Source organism: Monodelphis domestica, chromosome 1 (assembly GCF_027887165.1).
Source record: "Monodelphis domestica isolate mMonDom1 chromosome 1, mMonDom1.pri, whole genome shotgun sequence".
NCBI lineage: Eukaryota > Metazoa > Chordata > Mammalia > Didelphimorphia > Didelphidae > Monodelphis > Monodelphis domestica.
Window position 1 is genome coordinate 568,684,866 of NC_077227.1, and position 21,230 is coordinate 568,706,095.

The 21,230-nt window shown below is 39.4% G+C and overlaps 1 protein-coding gene across 1 annotated transcript in view; it reads right to left on the reverse strand.

Annotated features, from left to right (window-relative positions):
* The window catches only part of GATA4 (GATA binding protein 4), a 108,937-nt gene extending 94,673 nt beyond the window's left edge, over positions 1-14,264 (reverse strand). The window contains exon 1 of the mRNA XM_007476244.3: positions 14,112-14,264. The gene's annotated coding sequence lies outside the window, so the exon portion shown is untranslated. The remainder of the gene's footprint in view (positions 1-14,111) is intronic.
* Positions 14,265-21,230: the final 6,966 nt, after the last annotated feature.

Genomic DNA, 21,230 nt, shown 5'->3' on the forward strand with positions numbered 1-21,230 from the left:
GCATGTTCTCTCTGGCATGTGTGCCACAAGTCCTTCATAGTTGATTATCCCACAGTATTTCTATTATCATATATATTGTTCTCATTTTGCTTACTTCATTTCACATTAGTTCATATAAGTCTTTATAGGTTTTTCCGAATGTTCATTTACTCTTGTGTCTTAATTTTTCTATCCTTACAAAATCTCTATTCTGTGGAAGTCCCTTCCAAGTCCATTGGAGGTAGCATGAAATAGTATAAAGATCTCTGGACTGGGGCAGCTAGGTTACGGTATAGTGGATAGAGGGCCAGGCCTGAAGTTGGGAGGACCTGGGTTCAAAATTGGCCTCGGACACTTACCAGTTGTATGACTCTGGGCAAGTCACTTAACCCTGTTTGCCTAGCCTTTGCTCCACTGTCTTAGAGTTGTTACTGAGATTGAAAATAAGGGTTTTTTAAATTTCTTTTTTTAAAGAAAGATCCCTGGCCTGGGAATTTGAAGATGAATGTTTGAGTCTCTGCTAGCTTGTGACATGAGGCAAATGTCTTCCTTTTTCTGTGTCTGTTTCCTCACATATAAAACGAGGGAGTTAAGAGTCAATAATCTCTATCCAAGTTCCCTTCAAGTTTTAGCATTCTACTATTCTGTAGAATAATGGCTATTCATTTTTTTTCTATCCCTATAAATACTTTTTTCCTTCTCTCCCTACAGGCCCCTCTTAATCTCTTCCACCTTTGGTTAGTGGGGAGGAGGGAGAGAGCTAAATAATTGTCCTTTCTCTGCAGCTGGATGTACACCTGGCCTTAGATTGTACCTCACTCCCTTGCCAGCAAAGGGAGTTTTAAAGAGAGAAAAAAGTTACAAGAACTCAGGCCATTGTTTTCTATTTCAGAAACACTCAAGGTTGCAAGCAAAATTCAGAGATTTGGAGAGGTTTCTTTAAAAAAAAAAAGAAAGAAAAGAAAAATCTCTTTGAAGAAAAATCACTCCCACAAATTGTGAAAATCCTTGTCTGGGTCTCAGATTCTGCCTGTTCATTTATTCCTGTTTCAGTATACTGGGTTCCATGAAGGTCATAAATTTTTGCCACTAAAATAAAAGATAGAGTCACAGTTTCTTGGAAAGGCCAGCATGGCCTAATTCTGGCCAAATCCTCCTACTTCTTATTAGATATGTAAAACTTTTGGAAATGTTGAAGCCATAGGTTTAAAAAAATACTCCTACAAGCCTAAACCTCTTTTTAAATTTAGGAACTTGTAAATATGTTACAAAATATTTAGTTTGTTCAAAATATGGCCATATTTGGTATATTTGGAAATTTAAAGAGCTCCATAAGTAAATTTTTTCTTGTCCCCACATCCTTTCAGTTCTGAAGGGGAAAGGGAAAAGGTCTTTAATTAAAAATTTTAAAATTCTAATAACAAATTTCCACATAAATTTTCTTAAGTTATATGATTCATATTGTCTCCCTTCCTTCTTCCCTCCCCCCTCCTAGAGCTGGCAATCAATTCAATCTGGGTTATACATGTATTATCACGCAAAACATATGTGAAAAGTTCTTTAAAACACATCTTTCTCTCCCATTTTGTTATGTTTTTCTGTTTCCCAGGCATCACAGCTCAATTTAGTAGCATTCATATATTTCTCTCTCTCTCTCTCTCTCTCTCTCTGTGTGTGTCTGTCTGTCTGTCAATCCATTCATCCATCTATCTATCCATCTGTCTGTCCATCCATCCATCTATCTATCAGACAGACAGATGTCTGTCTGTCTGTCTGTCTGTCTATCTATCTATCTATATACTTATTCTCCCCAAACAGTCAGCCTCAAATTCAGTATCTTATCCAATCTAAGTGTTTCAATTGAAATCCATTGGCAAATCTTTTTATTTTACTCATAAAGTCTGGGGAATAGGAACATTGAGCTTCTGTCAAGGGAGGATCCCTAATTCCCTAAGGTCACAATGGACCTAACTTTAGACTTCATTATGCCAAGAAAACTTAGGCTGAAAAGTAAATTTAAATCAATGTGAATCCCATTAGGCAGCAAAAGGTTTCCCAGAACTCTTTGTGATAATGATTTCATTGTCTAGGGACTTACTCTGGTAGCTTTTCTTTTTAAAATAATTTAGCAAAAGCTGATTATTTTACCACAGCAGGTAGATCTAGTCCAGGGCATGTGGAACCAAAAGGAGGAGACAGTTTCTAATCCTACTCTGCTCCCATAAATGTTGCTGATTTGAGGCTAACAGTTCCAGGGGCTTCTACCTCTGTGTTCCTGCATTGAACCTGGGAACCACATGCTCCTAGGCTCACAGGCTTTAGAGGAGCTGGAAGAGAGACCTGAAAGATGCTCTAATCTCTCCATCTTTGAGTAATGAGGAAATTTAATTCAATAATCATGGATTGAATACCTGCAACAAGTCAGATACTGTTCTAGGTACTGGGAATTGAGATAAAAGCAAAATAGTCCTTGAGTTTGAAGAGTTTACATCTTGGAGTGAGGGAGGGGGGACAACATGCAGACTGAGATCTATCTATCTATCTACATCTATCATCTATCTCTGTCTGTCTGTCTATCTATCTATCTGTCTGTCTGTCTGTCTGTATATGGAGAGAGAGAGAGAGAGAGAGAGAGAGAGAGAGAGAGAGAGAGAGAGAGAGAGAGAGAGAGAGAGAGAAGACCCAAGAGAGAAATTAATGCAAGAGATGTAAAGTTCTGCTTCTATGCCAGAATTCCCAGAGTGTCAGCTGGAAGACCAAGATTGTTAGCTTCATCATGAAAAAGATTCATTAAAGAATTAGGAAATGAGAAGGTCCCCAGCCAAGCTGAGTTATGAAGTAATCTTTCATGTTTACCATGTTCATCAAGGAGAATCTCAAAAAAACTCAGTGCAAGATTAGGCCAATCCAAGCCCAGGGAAAAAAACCCTAATCTAGTGACTTCTGTGCCACCTTCAGGGTACCGGAGACTGCCTTGCAGGAACCAGGATGCTGGCATGTGTCCTTGCAGCAGAGGGATCACGAGAGAGAGAGAGAGAGAGAGAGAGAGAGAGAGAGAGAGAGAGAGAGAGAGAGAGAGAGAGAGTTTCTAGGGGATGCAGAGGGAGATAGTACCTAGAAGAGAATTGTGAAAGGCTCCTTGTAAAAGGGGGCACTTTGCTATGCCCTGAAAAGATCTGGGAGTTCCAAAGGGCAGTGCTAAGGAAGGGCAGTTTTCTAGCTATGGGGCATCACTATAAAAAAGCAAGAAGGTAGTGAGGGATAGAATATCCTATGTGGAGAAGAGTAAGTAGGGCAGTTTGGTTAGATTTAGATTGCATGGGAGGGAGTAACGGATAGATTGTTTGAAATAGAAATAGAAGGATAATTTGAAACTATGTAGAGCTTTAAATGCCATATTTACTTAAAGATGTTAGGGCCCCATTAAAGCCTCTTGAAGAAGAAAATGATGTAATAATTAGACTTGTGATTTAGGAATATCAATGTGGCACCTTCAGGGAGGATGGATTAGAAAGGGAAAGGGCTAGATGAAGGAACACTAAATCAGGGGCTCATTTGAATAGTCCAGGAGGAGTCTTTGAGGAGACTAAGGAAGCATCTCTCAGACAGGTGGAAGAACTAGAGGTGTCTGGAAAATCCAGGGAGAAGAAATTATCCAGAAGGCAAGGGTGGTCAACAGTAGTAAACACTAGGAAATTAAGGAGAAAGGAAATAATATCCATAGAAAGGAAATGGTGTATCCAAGGCCAAATGGAAGAACCCAAATGCATATTTTTTGTCTGTCAATTCAGTGTTAATGCCAAAGTCCTGCTTTTATTGTTGTAAATGGAGGAGAACATGACCCAGAAGAGAGAAAACCTTCTTTTCCTCCCCTTCCCCTAATTAGCTAAGTAATTTAGCTATTTCTTTTCTTTGAGCCTCAGTTTCCTCAAATGTAAAATAGGAAGAGTTTTGAAACTAATTTCATGAAATATGAATTTATCACACTCTTTTAAAAGTGAAACTTCTAGATAATAGAGATCAATAGTTTTATGTATAATCCTCTTTTCCTGTTCTGTTTATATGGAAATGCTCATGCTAGTTGATGCTTGTCAAGTTCAAATTAGCAAAGTTTAAATAAAAAAGAAAAAATTGAAAACAAATGTTGGATCCTGCCTCAGATATTTAACTAGCTGTGTGACTCTGGCTGGGCAAATTATATGTTTTCTGAGCCTCAATTTCCTTATCTTTAAAATAAGGATAATAATTAGCACCTATCAATTAAGGGTTGTTGTGAGTATTAAATGCAAGAATGCTTGTGAAGCACTTTGGAAACCTAACAGTTATTATTGTTGTTAACTATAGGAGAACAATAACTACCATCAGCAAAAAATAATCACAATACACTTGGACATAATTTGAACATACACCAGAGGTCCAAACTACCCAGCTTTAAGACCAGGGTTCAACCCTCCTATTCACTGTCCACAGAGGGTAGCTAGGCATTTATTTTGGGCTTTAGCCTACATTCTTCTCTTCCTCCTCCTCCTCCTCTCTCCCCTCCCTACCCCATCCCCTTGTAACATGGTGAGGTCTAATAGATTGTTCATGCTGTCATCCAGATTAGATAGGGAGACGACAAGTTATCAGGGCTGGGGAGAACTCAACTGACACTGAGTGCTCTAGTAGTCAGACAATGAGAAGTTGGTAGGTAACTAAGAAAGCTTTCACAAAAAGGAGAATTCAGAAGCTGTAAGGGACTCATCAGAGGGTCCCAGGAGTTCCATGGCTGTCCATGGAAGGTTGAGCCATCTTAAAGATATTTCTAGGTTTTTTTTCTCTCAGAGTGGAGAGTACTAGCCTGGGAAACTAATTCCAGCTCTCATTTACAATCCATATGCCATTTGGCAAGTCACTTGGCCTTAGTTGCCTCATTTGTAAAAGGAGATCTATATCAGATGTCTGAATCCCCTTTCAGTTCTAACATCTCAAACCAGCTGTTTAATTTCTTCCTCATAATGACTTTCACAGAGAGGTAATACAGCATAGTGGTTATGTTTCAAGGTCAGGAACATTGGGATTCAAATCTTGTCTCTGATTTTGACTTTTCACCTTTTGGTAAGCCATTTAACCTCTCAGTGTCCCAGGCAATTCTCTAGGACTTTAAAATGGCCAAAATTGGTATTCTGGAACCTCCTCCAGAGCACTTTTCATTAAGTAATGACAATAAACACAAGGGAATACCTATTGCTTCCACAATCAAATATAAAATTCATTGACTCAAAGCTCTTTGTAATCTGCCCCTTCATCTTTCCACCTTTCCTACACTTTATTCCCACCTTCACATAGTGTGGGATCCAATGATGTGACTTCCATGTTGTTCCTCACACAAGACACTCCATCTCCCAATTCTGGGCATTTTTACTGACTGTTTCACATGACTCAAATGTTCTCCTTCATTTTCTGCCTCCTGACTTTCTTAGTTTACTTCAAGTCCCAGGTAATCCCATCTTCTACAGAGGGCACCTTTCTCAATCCCTGTCAGTCTGAGTTGCTTTACTCCATTGATTATTTCCAATTTATTTTATATGTAGCTCATCTGTACATGGCTGTTTGCATGTGGTTTTCCATTGCTGAATTAGTTTCCTGGGGGCACTGAGAGGTGGTGACTTGCCCAGGATCACAATCCTCATTCATAGGACCTGAAAGCAGGTATTCCTGACTCTTCCAGCTCTTTATCCAAAAAAGTTTTGCTGCCTCTAGAGTTCTTTATCTAATCAAATTCAGCTTCATCTGATCTAATGTAAATAAATGAATTCCTTATTTATTGAATGCAAAAGACAACATCTTTTAAAAAGATAATATAATAGATTGGTCCTAGATTCTATAATGAAAACAATTCATTGACTTAAGTCAATAAATAATTAAATGTGAAGCCTTTGTATGTGAAGGATAACCAGTGAGGGGTAAGGAGTGAGTACAAGGTTAAATAAAACACAGTTCTGCCCTAAGGAACTTAGTCTATCAGAAGACTTTACTATCTCAGGCTTACTATATATGTCCATAGAATCCTAGAATATTTGTTCTAGTAGTGCTTTTTGGCATTATCCAATCATTCCCAGCATGTATCTACCATCTGTGGAGCATGTGTATACATACACACTACACATGTACATTTATAAACTGTCTCAATCTTTTCCTCTCTCAAAAATGAGCTAATTGCTCAATTATTATTATAGTTAATTCTTGTGATGTGATGGAAGGCAAATGAAACGGCCAGTAAACCAAAATTAAAAAAAAAAAAAAAGGATGCTATCTATTTATATCGCATCAATTTCCTGTTAAATCCCGGGAGTCAATAGGAAGTAAAATAAACTCGAGGCAGGAAAAGTCTAGCTCATTCCCCACCCCACCCCCCAGGTTCCTGATATATATATATATATATATATATATATATAATTGGACCAATGGATAGTCTAGTATTTAGAAAATGATTTGGGATCCCTCAGGAACCAGGAGGAGCTGCCAAGTAGCTGAATTTTCATAACTGCAGATTAAATGGTCTACAGTTTCCCAGTTAAAAAAAAAAAGACCCAAACCAAAACCGATTAAATAAGCTAACAGGCGATGGAGGATTCCTACTGTTATATAATTCAAGGCATGTTGATTAGGCTAGATTTAAGGCTGCGGGTAATAAAGATGAATTTACTACGAACTAGTTCGGGTTTGGGATTGGGGGAGTCAGGCAATGGCGTGTTTTTTTGTTTTTGTTTTTGTTCTGTTCTGTATGCCTTTTAAAGGGTCTGACCCAGGTGACATCCTGAAATACACTTTTTGGCCATGAGATACTTGATCCTCTGAACTTAGTGTGGTAAATCTACAGATGAATTAAAAAAAAAAAAGAATAAGAAGGAAGAAAATGGATGTTATTATACAAAGACACAGGAAGAGGGAAGTGTTGAAAGGCAAAAGAACGAAAGAAAAAGAAAATATTTAATTTGCATCCTCGAAGCATAGGTAACTGAAAGAAATCCGAAAGGGAAGGAAATAGGGGAGGGAAGAAATACAGGATTGAGCAAAGAAATCGGAGCAAAATGATATCAACCTGAAAACAATTTGGGCATCTAAGGAAGAAGAGAAAGAGTCGAATCATCTGGCAGTAAAACTCTTGACAAAATGTCTTTCCTTGGGCTTTGTGAACTCTTTGGACCCGACATCTCAGAGCACCTCGGTAGCTTTTGAGTGTCTCTGATTCCTACACCGATGGATGGCTGGATGGACAGGAGCTCAACTTGAGCGCTGTCCACGGCTCTGCTCCGACTTCACAGGAGTTGAGCCCGAGGACACCCCTAAGCAATACTTGGCTGCACAGACTCCCCACTCTCCAGTCTCAGCGGTGGCCGAAACAGATATGGATTCGGTTCCCAAGCCTTTGGGTTCTCTGGGAACTTGTCAGGGTTCTCTGGAAAAATTTATGGGGAAGGTTTTCTTCTCTTTTCTGACTCGCTTAGGGAGCTTTGACAGGAGGAATTGCTGAACACTACTTCTCAGCCAGGTCGGAAAAGGAGGACAGGAGACAGACCCATCCGCAATCTCACTTCGCCCAAACCCAGTGCTCATTCCCTGGTTCGTATCATCTCTGGGGACGTCCCAAGATCCAGCACTTGACCTCATTCCCTTGGCCCAGGAAAAGTCTCCACCGAAAGTTAGAGGTGGACCTTTAAAGTGTCTCGGGGTCCAAGGATAAGGAGAGGACTCAAATCTCCTGGATTTGGTTCGAGGATTCAGTGACTGTGGGAAGACATAGAAGTCAGGGGGTTGTAGCCCTTAGGGATACTTTCTTAGTTGCCATTGACCTAGGCAAAGCAGAGGACAATTCCCTGAAACATTGGCCTTGCTCCCCTACATTCTCGGGGAGAGCGCAGATCGATCTCGAATTTTTCATCAGTACCCTAGAAAGCAATGGCCGAAAGGTTCTCTCCCTCCCTGCCTGTCATGTCCAGCGCCGCTGACTGAGAATTCTGATACCACCAGAGATACTGAAGGAACTCCCATTACTCAAACCCTTAACTCGTTTCCTCGGGGCTACTAAGGCAGCACGTAGGCCTCCTTAGATCTCCGGAGCCAGGACCGTGTCCAAACACTGCAATATAATGCGTACAAACACATTCTGCTTCAGAGATCCCTTCTAGCCTCTGCTCAGTTACTGCGCTGGGTGACTGGGCAAATTACTCCCTTCCTCTGGCCCTTCGTTTCCTCTTTTCTAAAACGGAGATGGAGGACTGAATAGTAATCTCTAAATTCGGATATACCCAGTTATAGACGATGATTCTAATTCACCATACTCGAGCTCGCTGTTATTTCTATAGTTAGTTATAGCTGCAGGGGGACACGTTATCCTTCAAGGGGGAGAGAATGTCTGTGCCCCGTTGTCTCCCGCATCTGTTTCCCTGAGTAGGTTTTCAGGGGGCATCGAATAATGGGTTTAGTTGGATTTATTTTAGCTGACAAGCAAACAGCCCCCCTCTTCCTCAGACTCATCTGAGGAAAACCACACGCCTTCGCTACTTTGCGCAGGATTCTTCCTTTGTTAACGAGGGTGCTGAAAGAAAGATGATCTCTGAGATTCTTCCGACTTCCAAGTCCTATGATGCTACGAGAACTATTACCCAAAGTCACAACTGGAAAGTGCGACGACGCCGTCATTTTACAGAGGACACAGACGCAGAAAGAGGAAAGTTCTTTCCCTAAGGTCGTACAACTAGATATCAAACTTTCTAGACTTTGAGTTTTTGCTTTTCTCTGCCCAAGGATCTGGACAACAAGCAAACAGAACAATGGAGAATATCTGAATTTAGGCCCTAGCTAGTTTAGCATGTTAGTTCTGGTGTAGAAGATTCCTTTTGGTTCGCGAGTTCCTCTCTCTCCTCTTTGTCATAAATGTTATGGCCCAAAGGTTCTTACGTACTTATACCTTCCTTGCAAAGTTAGAAGAAAATCTCCCTCCTAACGTAGGAAAATGATTATCATACCTCATTAGTGAAAGGTAAGCTTAATTCAACCCACCCCAGTAAAGGTTTATAGAGATCCTACTATATGCCAGCCAAATATTGCTTCAAGCTTTCTATGATTCTGGGCCCACCTTCCCTGCCAGCTACCTTCATCTTCTGTTAAAAAAGAAATCTCTAGATGATGTCTCCATCTGTAAGTAGCACATTCAAGGAAGAAAAAAAAAAGTCAAGTTAGGCCCCTAGTTAGATTTTACGGCAGGAAAAGACTTGGCTTTATCTCTAATGTCTTCATTTCCCCCACCTTCATTTTCTTCAGTCTCCCCCCCCAACCCCTCCCCTCATTTGTTTCTTTGAACAACACTGCATGGCTGTGTGAGGGGGTGGGGGTGGGTGGAAGGTCTGAGTTCCAGCCTGCCTCGGCCACTATGAGAGGAACCTTTTTCCCCTCATCTGAAAAACGGGTATGCCTGTCCTGTCTATCTGAGACTGGTAAAGGAAAAAGACAACGAATGGCAGGAGGCAGGAAACCTATATTATAGACATACCTATAACACCACTAACAAGCTGGGTGACCTTGGAAAAGTTCCCCTTCCTTCCTTGGACCTCAGTTTTCTCTGCAAATGAGAGATTCTCCTAGTTATTTTATAAGATCCCTTTCGCAGATCCGACTTTCTTTGATTCTCAAGTTTTCAAGAATGTAAAGACCTTAAAGTGTTTTATATAAGTAGAGAGTTCCCTCGTGTCAAAGGGTTTCAAATCGATTGCTTGGAGGATAACATTTTCATCATCATTCCTATCTCTACACTCGATATAGCACACGCTATTTATTCAACGAGAAGTTGCGCTTGAATAAACTTAAGAACGGTTCCCGGGTGGGGCGAAATAAAAGTACTGGCTTGCGTTACCAGACCGGGGAGAGGGGACCAGAAGCTTCTCAGGAAGACCCTGCCCATTCCGCAGAAGCTCGGGGCCCCTTTGGAGACGTGAGAAGCTTTCTAAGGGGAGCTACTTCCACGTCCCCAAGGTCCACTTGCTCTAGTCTCCAACTCGGCAGGACAGCAGGCAACCCGGGGCTCCCTCTGTGTCCTCCCTGTCCTGTCAGTATCTCCGGGGTCAGCTGGGCTGGGCTGGCGCCGAGCTGTTGGCGGCGTCTAGAAAGTTGTTCCTGCCTTTTCTCCTTATCTCTAGACTCCGGGTCTCCCCAGAACTGAGGCTGGGAACTCGTGGTCCTGGGACTATAGGCTTAGGCTTGACATCTGAGATCCTCTCTCCTCCCTTAGCTTCCCTCCACCCTGACGTGTTTGCCGGGACGAGCAAAGCAGCGAAAGGGTTGCGTCTTCGTTTTTGAATTCTTTCCTAGAAGCGCCAAAGCGCCTAGCCCAGTTGGAGAAAACTTAGGGAACCATTAGGGAGACAGCAAGCCAGAGACTGACATTCCTCTCCTGGGTAGCTCTCTCCCTCCCTCCCTTCTCTCCTCCCTCTCTCCCTCCCTCTCTTCCTCTCTCCATCCATCCAGCCCTTCTTTCTCTCCTCCCTCCCTCCCTCCCTCCTTCCCTTCCCTTCCCTTCCCTTCCTTCCTTCCTTCCTTCCTTCCTTCCTTCCTTCCTTCCTTCCTTCCTTCCTTCCTTCCTTCCTTCCTTCCTTCCTTCCTTCCTTCCTTCCTTCCTTCCTTCTTTTTCTTCTCCACTAAAGAATGCATTTTATTTTTGAAATGTTTTATTAATGTTTCTTGTTTTTTTATTATCTCATTTTGTATATATTTGCCCTCTACAATTGAGTCCTCCTCTTTAAGCAAGGAAAAGTAGCTAAATAACGAATTACGGACATTGTATTTAACATTCTTCTCCCATAGTCCTTTACTTCTTTGCAGAAAAAAGGGAGTTATGTTTCATTACATTCTCTTCCCTGTCCCCCTTCTTTTCCCATCTAAAACCCCATTTTGGACATCCTATTATTCATCTTTCTATCATTTGGCACTAAGTTTTCCCTAGGTTCAACCCGGGAGACCGACGCCTGCTTTATTGATTTTAGATTACTAGATAGGAGGTTTATCCCTCCTGTGAGGGATCCATTCTGGAATATACGTTCCATTTTTACATTAGGTGTGGTGTGTTCTCATGGGTGTATAAATCTGCTTTAAGTTCTTAAGTACGTGTCTCTCCCTTTCCTCAATCTCCAAGATGCTTCCCACCAGCAGCCAAGTGAAAAGTCAATGAATTCAAGCATAAAAAGTTTCTTTTGGTTTGCCTTCAATCATCTAGAAGAGCAGCTCTCCCTTCCTCTCTCCCTCTTTCTCTCTCTCTCTTTCCCCCCTCCCACTCGTTTGCCCACTTAAAAAAGACTGAGAATCCTCCTAAACACATTTTGTCATGAGTTATATTTATAGAGATTTACCTGAAGTAGTCAATATTATTATAAAAAAATTTAACCTCGAGACCCCACTGCAAGTGTCCCCAGACACACTTTGACAGCTGCTGTTCTAGGTTTTTGGTGAAAAGAGTCTTCCTTGAATTATTCAGGTACTTGTCTCAAATATTTTCAGGCTGTTAAGATCTTGCTTCATTTTTGGTACTTCTCTCTACAAAACACACACACACACACACAGACACACACACAATCTGCTGTCTATTTTGCTACCTCCTTACTTATATTTTGGGCTTAGAAGAAGAAAATACTTTCTAAAATGCAAAAATATTATATAATGTCCCCCATCTGCTATCCATTATAGGTAACATAGACATTCCAAACCTTTCAGAAAAAAAGGTCTTCATCTGAATTTTAACCCAGTCTATAGTTTGAGAAATAGAACAGAAAATAAAATTAAGTTCTAAATATCCTTCCATATCCAAAACATTCTAATTTCTCTCTCTCCAGTCACTTCTACTAGAAATATTAATTTCCCAAATGAGAGAAGCTAAATCTTTCCTGTGTCTCTTCCTCTAATATAGATTTAGAAAATAATCATATTAACAATCCCAAGAATTTATATGGTGCAAACCTTACATGGTTTGCAAAATATTTTATCTATATTACTTCATTTGATTCTTATTTCTTTCTATTTCTGCTTAAATTATTGCTCCTTTCCATTTCAATCCAAGTTGGTGGTGTTGAGTTTTAGCACAAACTAGTTCCTTTTTATGTTTCCAAGAATATATTTCAACAGATCAAATTGAAATGGGATGATAATAATGACTTTTAATAACATTTATATGATGTACAGCGACTTTTAGAAACCTATATTAGTCACAAGATCTAGAAAATACTAAATCATTTCTTATTTAAGATTGTGATGCTTTTTAGGTATGCCTAAATAGGAAACTTTCTTTTTGCCTTATTTCTGAGGTATATGTATGTATGTATATAGAGAAGCCCAGCAAAAGGTGGAATTTAAATAATAGAGAACCCTATAGGAGGGGGAATCTAAGAAGGGAGATTGTCAGTTTCCCCCTTGGATGTCTTGTTTTTGTCTTCAGATTATCTAGGCACTATTTGGTACTAGAGAAGGTGGTGAGAGTGCTATGGAGAAAGCGGAACCCTTCCAATGAGCAAAAATGAGATTTGATCTTACTGCCCAGGGATCCAGCAGACTATGTATGTCATTCCAGATTGTAAAGAGGAATTGCAGGATTTTAAGTGCTTTCAGTCTCAGAAGTACTGAGCTGTGGGCATTGCCTATTTTTATACAAGGGCATCTATAAGATGGGATATTACACTGGTTGAAGGAGATATGTGTACAACTCAAATATCCATCATTTTTTGAATGTGTATGTTGTTTTCTTACTGTTTTATCACAGTGCCCCATCCCTCCTTCCATCTTCTTTTGTATTTTACTCTGAACTCCTGAGAATTGATGGCACATTAACTTCTGAGAGGTTGTATTCAAAAATTTGGATCCCCAGGAAAGAGGTAATGTTGAATTGAGTTTCCTCTCTTAACCATATTGCCTCTTTCATAGAATATCCTGCAGCTAAAGGAGGGCTCTGGAGAAAATGAAAATGCTATGCTTCCTTGTCTGCCCTCTCCTTCAATAAAATAAACCAGCCACTACTAAATAAGATCACTCTCTTTATTGCAGTGGTGGGAGACAGATACTTTTCTCAACAGAACTAATGAAAATAAAAATCAAAGTCAACTCTGGAATCTTAGGAGGTCCTATAGGCTGTACCCCCCACCCCCGTGACTGATTAACTAGCTAGCTAACTTGCTCATTAACTACTTTTTCCAAAAAAGCAGCCTTCAAAAACAAGGACAATAGGAAAGAAATGCTGGACTTGGGTTTTGGAGAAAAGGAATTATATAACTTTTCCAAAGGGATTTTGACTCTAAGCCCAACAGTAATGAAAATGCAAACAATCTGGTTTTTATACAGAAAGGCTAAGGTTCTAGCACACTTTGGACACCTGACCAAACAGAAGTGACCCTTTTATTGATTTCATGTCCTTATTGTATTTAAAAAAAATCCCCCCCCCTCCAAGAAACCATCCTGCTTTAAGTCCATTTGTCAAATAAGAGGAGGAAAGCTTGCATAGGAGCAAAGAGAAATAAAAACATTTTAGTGTTGTTAAGAAAAATAAGACAGAGACAGAGAGATATCCAGACAGAGACAAAGGCAGAGAGAGATGATGGTCTTCCTGTCTTGGAAACACAAGTTTGTCTGGCCAGAGGAAATGACCCTCTGCTTGGTAGCAGCAAGCTCCTATTGATTCCCCTCCTTCATTTCTTCCTTCTTTTGACTCCTTTTTTTTTCTTTCTTACAACCATATATTTTAATATGCAATATAATATTTTATTTTTAATTACAGGACATTTTTCTATGTTCAACATTGATTTTTCCTCCTTCCCCCTCCCTCCCCTTCCTCACAGGAAAAACCACAAAACTCTTATAACAAATAAGCATAGTTGAGCAATACAAATTCTCATATTGACCATGGTCAAAAATGTGTTTCAGCTTTATATTTAATAGGCCCTACAGAGCTGTCCATTCTGACCCACTGAGGCTTCTCCATGAGTGATCCTTAGATGGACGCTTTGCCTTTCATTCTTTTGGATCTCCTTGTGTTTTCCCTCTCACCTTTCTCAGTTGTTTCCACCATTAGTTAGGGGAATGGACTCACAAAGGGGAAAGACAGGAAGGTGGCTTACCCTAAAGACTGAGTTGATCCTCGGTTTCTCTCTGCTGTGCAAAGCCAGGAATCCAGTATGGGCTGGATCAGGGTGACTCCAGAGTGTTCTGGAAATCAGGAGGGGAGAGAGCTTTGGAGTAAAGAGTGTCTCCCTGCTTCCTCAGAGCTCCCAGCAATTCCCTGAGAATTAGATAACAGGAAAAATAGATAAGAAAAGTGGTTTCAGTAATTCAGCAAGGGCTTCCCTTGATACATTCAGACGTGAAGGAAAAACTTGCCAATGGACTTAAAGGAAAAGCAAGGCATATGGTCTTCTATGATGCCACTTACGGATATATACTGAGGCCCTCATTTTCAAGCAAACTGAGGGTTGCTTTTGATTCTTTCTGAGGAGTGTACAATATTGACTCAAATTATCAGCTCACTCAGTGACATAATGTGTAGTGAAGAGAACACTGAACTGGGAAGTCAGAAAACTTTAGTTTGAATCCCAGTCATGCTACTTGGGCTCTACTTTGTTCCTTTTCTGTAAAATGAGGATACTTCTACTTGCTTTCCTTATGTTACCAAGATGATGTAAATTCCAAAGAAAAAAATGAATATGAAATGCTATGAAACCTTGAAGTAAAACTTTAATGCCAGTTATTAGTCAGAAAAACCTCCCTTTGACCCTAGCCCCTTTAATCTCTTTTGCAGACTAAACTGTGTGGTTGCAAAGCAAATGCCTATGGTACATTTCTCCTTGTGATAGAAGCATAAGGAATGATTTAGTAGTGTATTTTGGGGAGCTCAGTATGTATGGAAATATACTCCCCCTGCCCCCACCTCCCTTTCCAGTGTGTTGCTCTGCCTTCTTGTCTTGTCTAAACCTGTCCCTTTCCAAATGGTTTGGTTAGGGATGTGGGTGGGGCGACTGTGACTAGCTGTAAATTATTACATTATTATGTTTGTATAGCACTCTATAGGATCATAGATTTAAGGTCGAAATGGTCACCAGAGGTCATCTCACCCAACTACCTCATTTTATAGGAGGAAATAGAGGCCATGAGGTTGTGATTTGTTCAGGGTCACTCAAGTTGTATGGGTGGCAAAGTTGAAAACCAAACTTGAAACCAGGACTTCTGATTATGAATCCATGGCCCTTTCTACTGTGTCATCCACTTTGTATTCATTACCTTAGCTGTGAAATGGCCTTCTGAAAGGGGTAATGTTTCTCTTACTTTATAAACTGGGAAACAAGAGATTATTACTATTTAGGATCCTACTGAGAATATAAACTAACTCTGGCTTGAAATGTATCACTGAAAATTGGAGAGTAAGGATTAGGAGAAAAGGGGAAAATAAAAGGGAAAAAATTTGTTATTTTTTTCTAAAGCAGCACAGATTAAAAAATGTTTGTATTATTTAATAAATGAGCAGCATCACAGAAAGGAAAAAGCTGGGCTGAAAGTCAAAAGAAGAGCCATTCTAGGATTTCCTATTCTTTCTAGAATTTTATCCATTCAAAAATTATTGGTAATTGGTAATTCTGTTCATTCATTTCTGGAATTATGTGTAGATGGATCTTAATAACAAATCAAATCTCCTGTTCTTACACAGGAGGAAAATAAGGTTTAGTAGGGGAAAGAACTTACCTCAGGTCACAAAGTCACCTAGCTGGGACTAGAACTCAGTTCTCTCTGAGTCCAGGGTGCTTTCTCTTGGACTATACTATATTCTTAGAAATGTGACATTGGGAAATTCATTTTACTTGTGCTATACAGGGCTCAAATAAGATAATTAATAACTAAACTAGCCCTAAGCTAGGCACTGTCTAAGCACAAATACCAACACAAATATGAGATAGTCCTTGCCTTCAATGAGTTCACATTTTGTAGAGGGTGGGAGGGGATAGCATCTATTCACAGAGAAGTAAATAAAAGATATATACAAAATGAATACAAAGTAATTTGATAGGAAAAGGAGAATGGTAGAGATAGGGGAATTAACAACAGGGAGAGTCAGCAGAAGACCTCTTGACCTGGAGGATGGCAAAGCATTAAGAGATTGGAGATGCTGGCTTACCTGTGCTAAGACAAAAAGGCAGGAGATGGAAAGTTGTGGACCAGGAAGGGCAAGTAGACCAGTTTGTGGATGAGGGAGAGCAAAGAATAATTAGGCTGGAAAAAATTGGCTAGAGATGGGATTGTAAAAGGCTTTAAATGTTGGGCAGAAAGAAGAAATGAGGGAGGAGTAGCTGCAGTGCTTTGATCAGGGAAATAAAATGATGAGAGGCAGGTAGGCAGCCTGGTGGATAGAGAGCCAAATCTGAAGTCAGGGGGACCTTGGTTCAAATATGGCTTCAGACATTTCCTAGCCATGTGACCATGGGCAAATCACTTAACCTTAAGTTTCTTGTCCTTACTGCTTTTCTTAGTATTGATTTTATGACAGACAGTAAGGGTTTTTAAAAAGAATGGAAGAAAACAGCAAAACATGCCTTAAAAATAAAAATATGGTGGCTGTATGGAGGATCCACTGGAGAAAGGGGAAGTTAGATTCAGGGAGACTGATAGAGGCATATTTTCATGAGTGGAGATTAGACATATTAGAGGGATGTTTTGCAGGAGAGCCAGTTGTCTTTTCACTGTTCTGAGGCAGCTAGGTTGTGGAGAAGATAGTTTGGCCTAGCATCAGGAAGACCTGAGTTGAAATCCAGCCTCAGATATTTCCTGGCTCTGGGATCCTTGGGAAGTCACTTAACCTCTATTTGCATGTTTTCTCAACTATAAAATAAAGATAATAATAGCACCTACCTCATGGGTTTTTGTGAAAATAAAATAAGATAATATTTGTACAATGCTTAGTATGGTGCCTGGCACGTAGCAGGAGCTTAATAAATGTTTATTCCCTTTTTCCCCTTGCTACACTGTTTTCTATAATAGCATCCATTTATTCCTATAGTGATATGAACAAGCAGTTTCTAAAGGACAAAGTACAAAGAGAAGCAAGAGCAAAGGTTTTGAAATGGAGGATGAATTAGGACCTGATTCCTTTTCGCTTTTGAAATCCAGAAAGTAGCTGAAAGTATACTTTTTAATTGAAAAACCAAATATAGCATGAAATAGAATACATTTTTATATTTCTAAAATAAATTATCTAAAAGAGTTCCTGAAACAAATATCATATCTGTTTCTAGTTTCCCTAAATGCCTTTTTTTCTTTCATTTTTTAAATGTTCCTTTTCAACAGAAGGAAAGGGACTTCTCCCCCATTATTTAAGAATGCATAGAAATTTTACATTTCTTATAGGGATCAAGATCCAAATCTGCTGATTGGGATTTCAGTGCTAATTTCCCCAAACTACCTTGCAAACATTTTTTTCCCTGGGAAAGGCTGCATGTTCTCTTGCCCTGCTGTGATCATTATCACCAGTTTAAGTTTACTATCTGGCATCCTGGACAAGTATGTTTCAAAATTTATTGTAGGGAAAGAGTAGGAACATAGCAGCAGTAAGTCTGGGGAGAGGCTCTGATGACCTATCTAAGTGCTCTCAGTCCTTTGCAGCCTTGATTGTATGTTGAGTGTGTGGTGGTAAGGTGGGGTGGGTGTGCACAGGTATTGGTGGGGATGCAAGTGTACCCTCCTGATCTTCAAAGATGAGATGCATAGGAGTACAGAAAGCAAAGTTCATTTTTTTTTTTTTACAAAAATGTCCAGGTTTGGCCATGAGCTGTTGAACACTGCAGGATAGGCAGACCAAAGGTCTGCTATTTTTTTTTTTTGGTTTTCAATCTTTTCTTTCTGAAAAGAACCAGTGATGTCATGAGATGATGTCTTGACTTTGAAGTGAACTATATTTAAGTGAGTCAGAATTGCACAAAATCATCAGCCTTACTGTGTCTTCCGGAGCAAATCCAGTGGCAAGACAAAAGTCAGGACTTTCCTATTATCTGCTTTCCCAGAAAAAAATGACAATCATTCATTTATTCTGATCATATTTTATATGTACTGTACTTATTTATGCCTATGTTTTCTCCCCAATAGAATATGTATGTTGAGAGTAGAGACTTTTATTTTTTGGCTAGGTATCCCCAGAACCCAGCAGTGTAGTGTCTGGCTCATTATAGGGGTCTGATAAATTCCATGGATAGGAAATATAATCAGGGGTCAGTGGCCAATGAGACACATGACTCCACAGACAGGCAAACTATATAGGACTTTTCAGGGACTGATTCTAGAAGGTATCAGCATGATGTGAAAACATTTTCATTACAATATTACATGAATATCCTTATAGTGCTACCTAGGTAGTATTTTTGTTGGTCTATTATAAGCCCATTTTTATTGTATTAAGGATAACTTTCCAACAACAAGGGAGCGGTATGTAGCAGATCTCTCCTCCTCACCAGTGGAACATGCTCAGTTGCTATTTCTAGTTCTGGATGACCAAATGGAATATGTAACATGCTTGCTTCTAACCAAGTGTGACTTATCACTGAGAGACTTGTACTGTAAAATTACTTTAAATCTTCCATTATTTTATATGGATTAAAAGAAGTTGATGATTTGATGGATATAAAAAAGAGAATGGTCCATTGTCTCATCTCTCTTTTATATTCTGACCAAAAATCTTGCAGGACTATTTTGATTTGTATTCCAAGTCATGTGGGTCTGGGGGGCTGCCCTATTTTCCCACATGGCTTCAATGTGGTCATGAGCAAATTCTAACTCTGTCTCTTCACTTCCTTGATTTCTTTTCACTCCTGACTAAAATCTCATGTTTTACAAAAAGCCTTCCCCTACTCCCTCTTAATTCTGGTGCTTTATTTCAGTGAATTATTTCCTATTTATCCTATATATAGCTTGCTTTGTATATATTTGTTTGCACATTGTCTCTCCATTAAATTGTAAGTTCCTTGAGATCAAGAACTGTCTTTTTCCCTCTTTTTTGTACTCTGTTATTTAGTACAGTGCCTGGCACATAGTGGACACTTAATAAGTAGTGATTGATTGAACAATTAAAAAAAGACACGACCTACCTGGACAATTTGAGGCTGGGTTCTGGGATGTCTCCTTTGTATTTGTTATTTCATGGACTTTTAATAAATTATTAGTTTGAGATAGCTGTGCCTAGGCTTACAGGTGACATTGAGAGTTTGAAAGGTACAGGGGTCCTATTGGGAAGGGTGAAGCATTGAAAGGAACAGTTGGCTTCTGAAGATGAAGAAATGATTGACTAAAAACTTCTGGTCAAGGTGGTGGCTTAGAAGCAGCAAAAGTTCAGACCTCTGAAAAACCTTCACATCACCTCCAATGAAGAGGAAATTAAGGCAATCATTAAAAACTACTTTGCCCAATTATATGGCAATAAATATACCAATCTAGGTGATATGGATGAATATTTACAAAAATACAAACTGCCTAGACTAACAGAATAAGAAATAGAATTCTTAAATAATCCCATATCAGAAAATGAAATCCAATAGGCCATCAAAGAACTCCCTAAGAAAAAATCCCCAGGGCCTGATGGATTCACGAGTGAATTCTATCAAACATTCAAAGAACAGCTAATTTTAATACTATACAAACTATTTGACATAATAAGTGTAAACCTTAAAATTTCACAGACTTATGAATGTTAAAAATTTTACTCCACATTGAGGAACCCTCCAATTCCCTACTTGAAATAATTCCCTACCAGATAGTGAGAACTCTACTTGAATGTGAAAACTCCTTGCTATGGGAGGATCTCTACCCCATCCCTACTTGGGACTGCTTTAGGGGAGAAAACTCCTTGCTATGGGAGGACCTCGATTCCACCCGTACTTAAGAATGCTTTAGGGCAGAAAACTCCTTGCTAAACAATGAAAGTACTTGAAAACCATACTTATAAAGGAAAGGAGTTCTTTGAGCCATGCCTATTTTTGGAATTGATACAATGGGATGCTAAGTGCCTATAAAGGTGGGGCAACTTGTAAACTACTTAGACCTAAAAGGTTAAAACTTACTCAGAGGTTTTCTCTTAAAGAAATTAGTCGACACAGTAGCATTTTTTTTTCTGACTTACTAAAGAGATTAATCTACTCAGCTGTGAATTCAAAATGGGCTGTCTTTTGGAAAACATCTACAGTGATTGGTAGATGGAAGAACTTAGGAGAAGTGACATAGGAGATTTTGCCCTTAAAAATAACAGCTCAGAGAAGAGCTGGAGGTGATTCTGAAACATTCAGATTGAGGAGGACTCATTCTGAAACATTCAGATTGAGGAGGACTGATTCTGAAACATTCAGATGGAGGAGGGAGCTGGTGAAAGCATCTGAGATGATGCTGGCCTGGTGTCACTAGAATCCTTGCTTAGGCAGACCTTGTGGTGAGTGTTAAAAGACTGACTGACTGCTTCTCTCTCTTAAGACTCAGGTCTAGGCCATATTGGCTTGAGGCCCTTCATAATTATTCCTTTCCTACTCTTTCTCTCTTTCTCTAATTCCTCATTATATTATTAATTAAAAATCTCTATAAAACCCAGTTGACTTGGATATTTGAATAATTGGGAATATTTCCCTGATGACCACCTCATATTTGATTTAAAAACCAAGACACTGTAGTGAAACATATTTTCTGCAGTCAAATTTACTCACCCTCTCTTATACCTATCACAATTTATATCTTCCACTATTTTAATCACTACAGTTTAAGACCTCAACCATTTTAAATCTAACATAAGCAAAGAGGGAGTTCTACCAAATTCCTTTTATGACACAAACATGGTACTGATTCCAAAACCAGGCAAGTCAAAAACAGAGAAAGAAAATTATAGACCAATCTCCCTAATGAATATAGATGCAAAAATCTTAAATAGGATACTAGCAAAAAGACTCCAGCAAGTGATCAGGAGGATCATTCACTATGATCAAGTAGGATTTATACCAGGAATGCAGGGCTGGTTCAATATTAGGAAATTGACCATATCAACAAGCAAAACATAATTGACCATATCAACAAGCAAAACAACAAAAATCACATGATTATTTCAATAGATGCAGAAAAAGTTTTTGATAAAATACAACACCCATTCCTATTAAAAACACTAGAAAGCATAGGAATAGAAGGGTTGTTCCTAAAAATAATAAACAGTATATATCTAAAACCATCAGCTA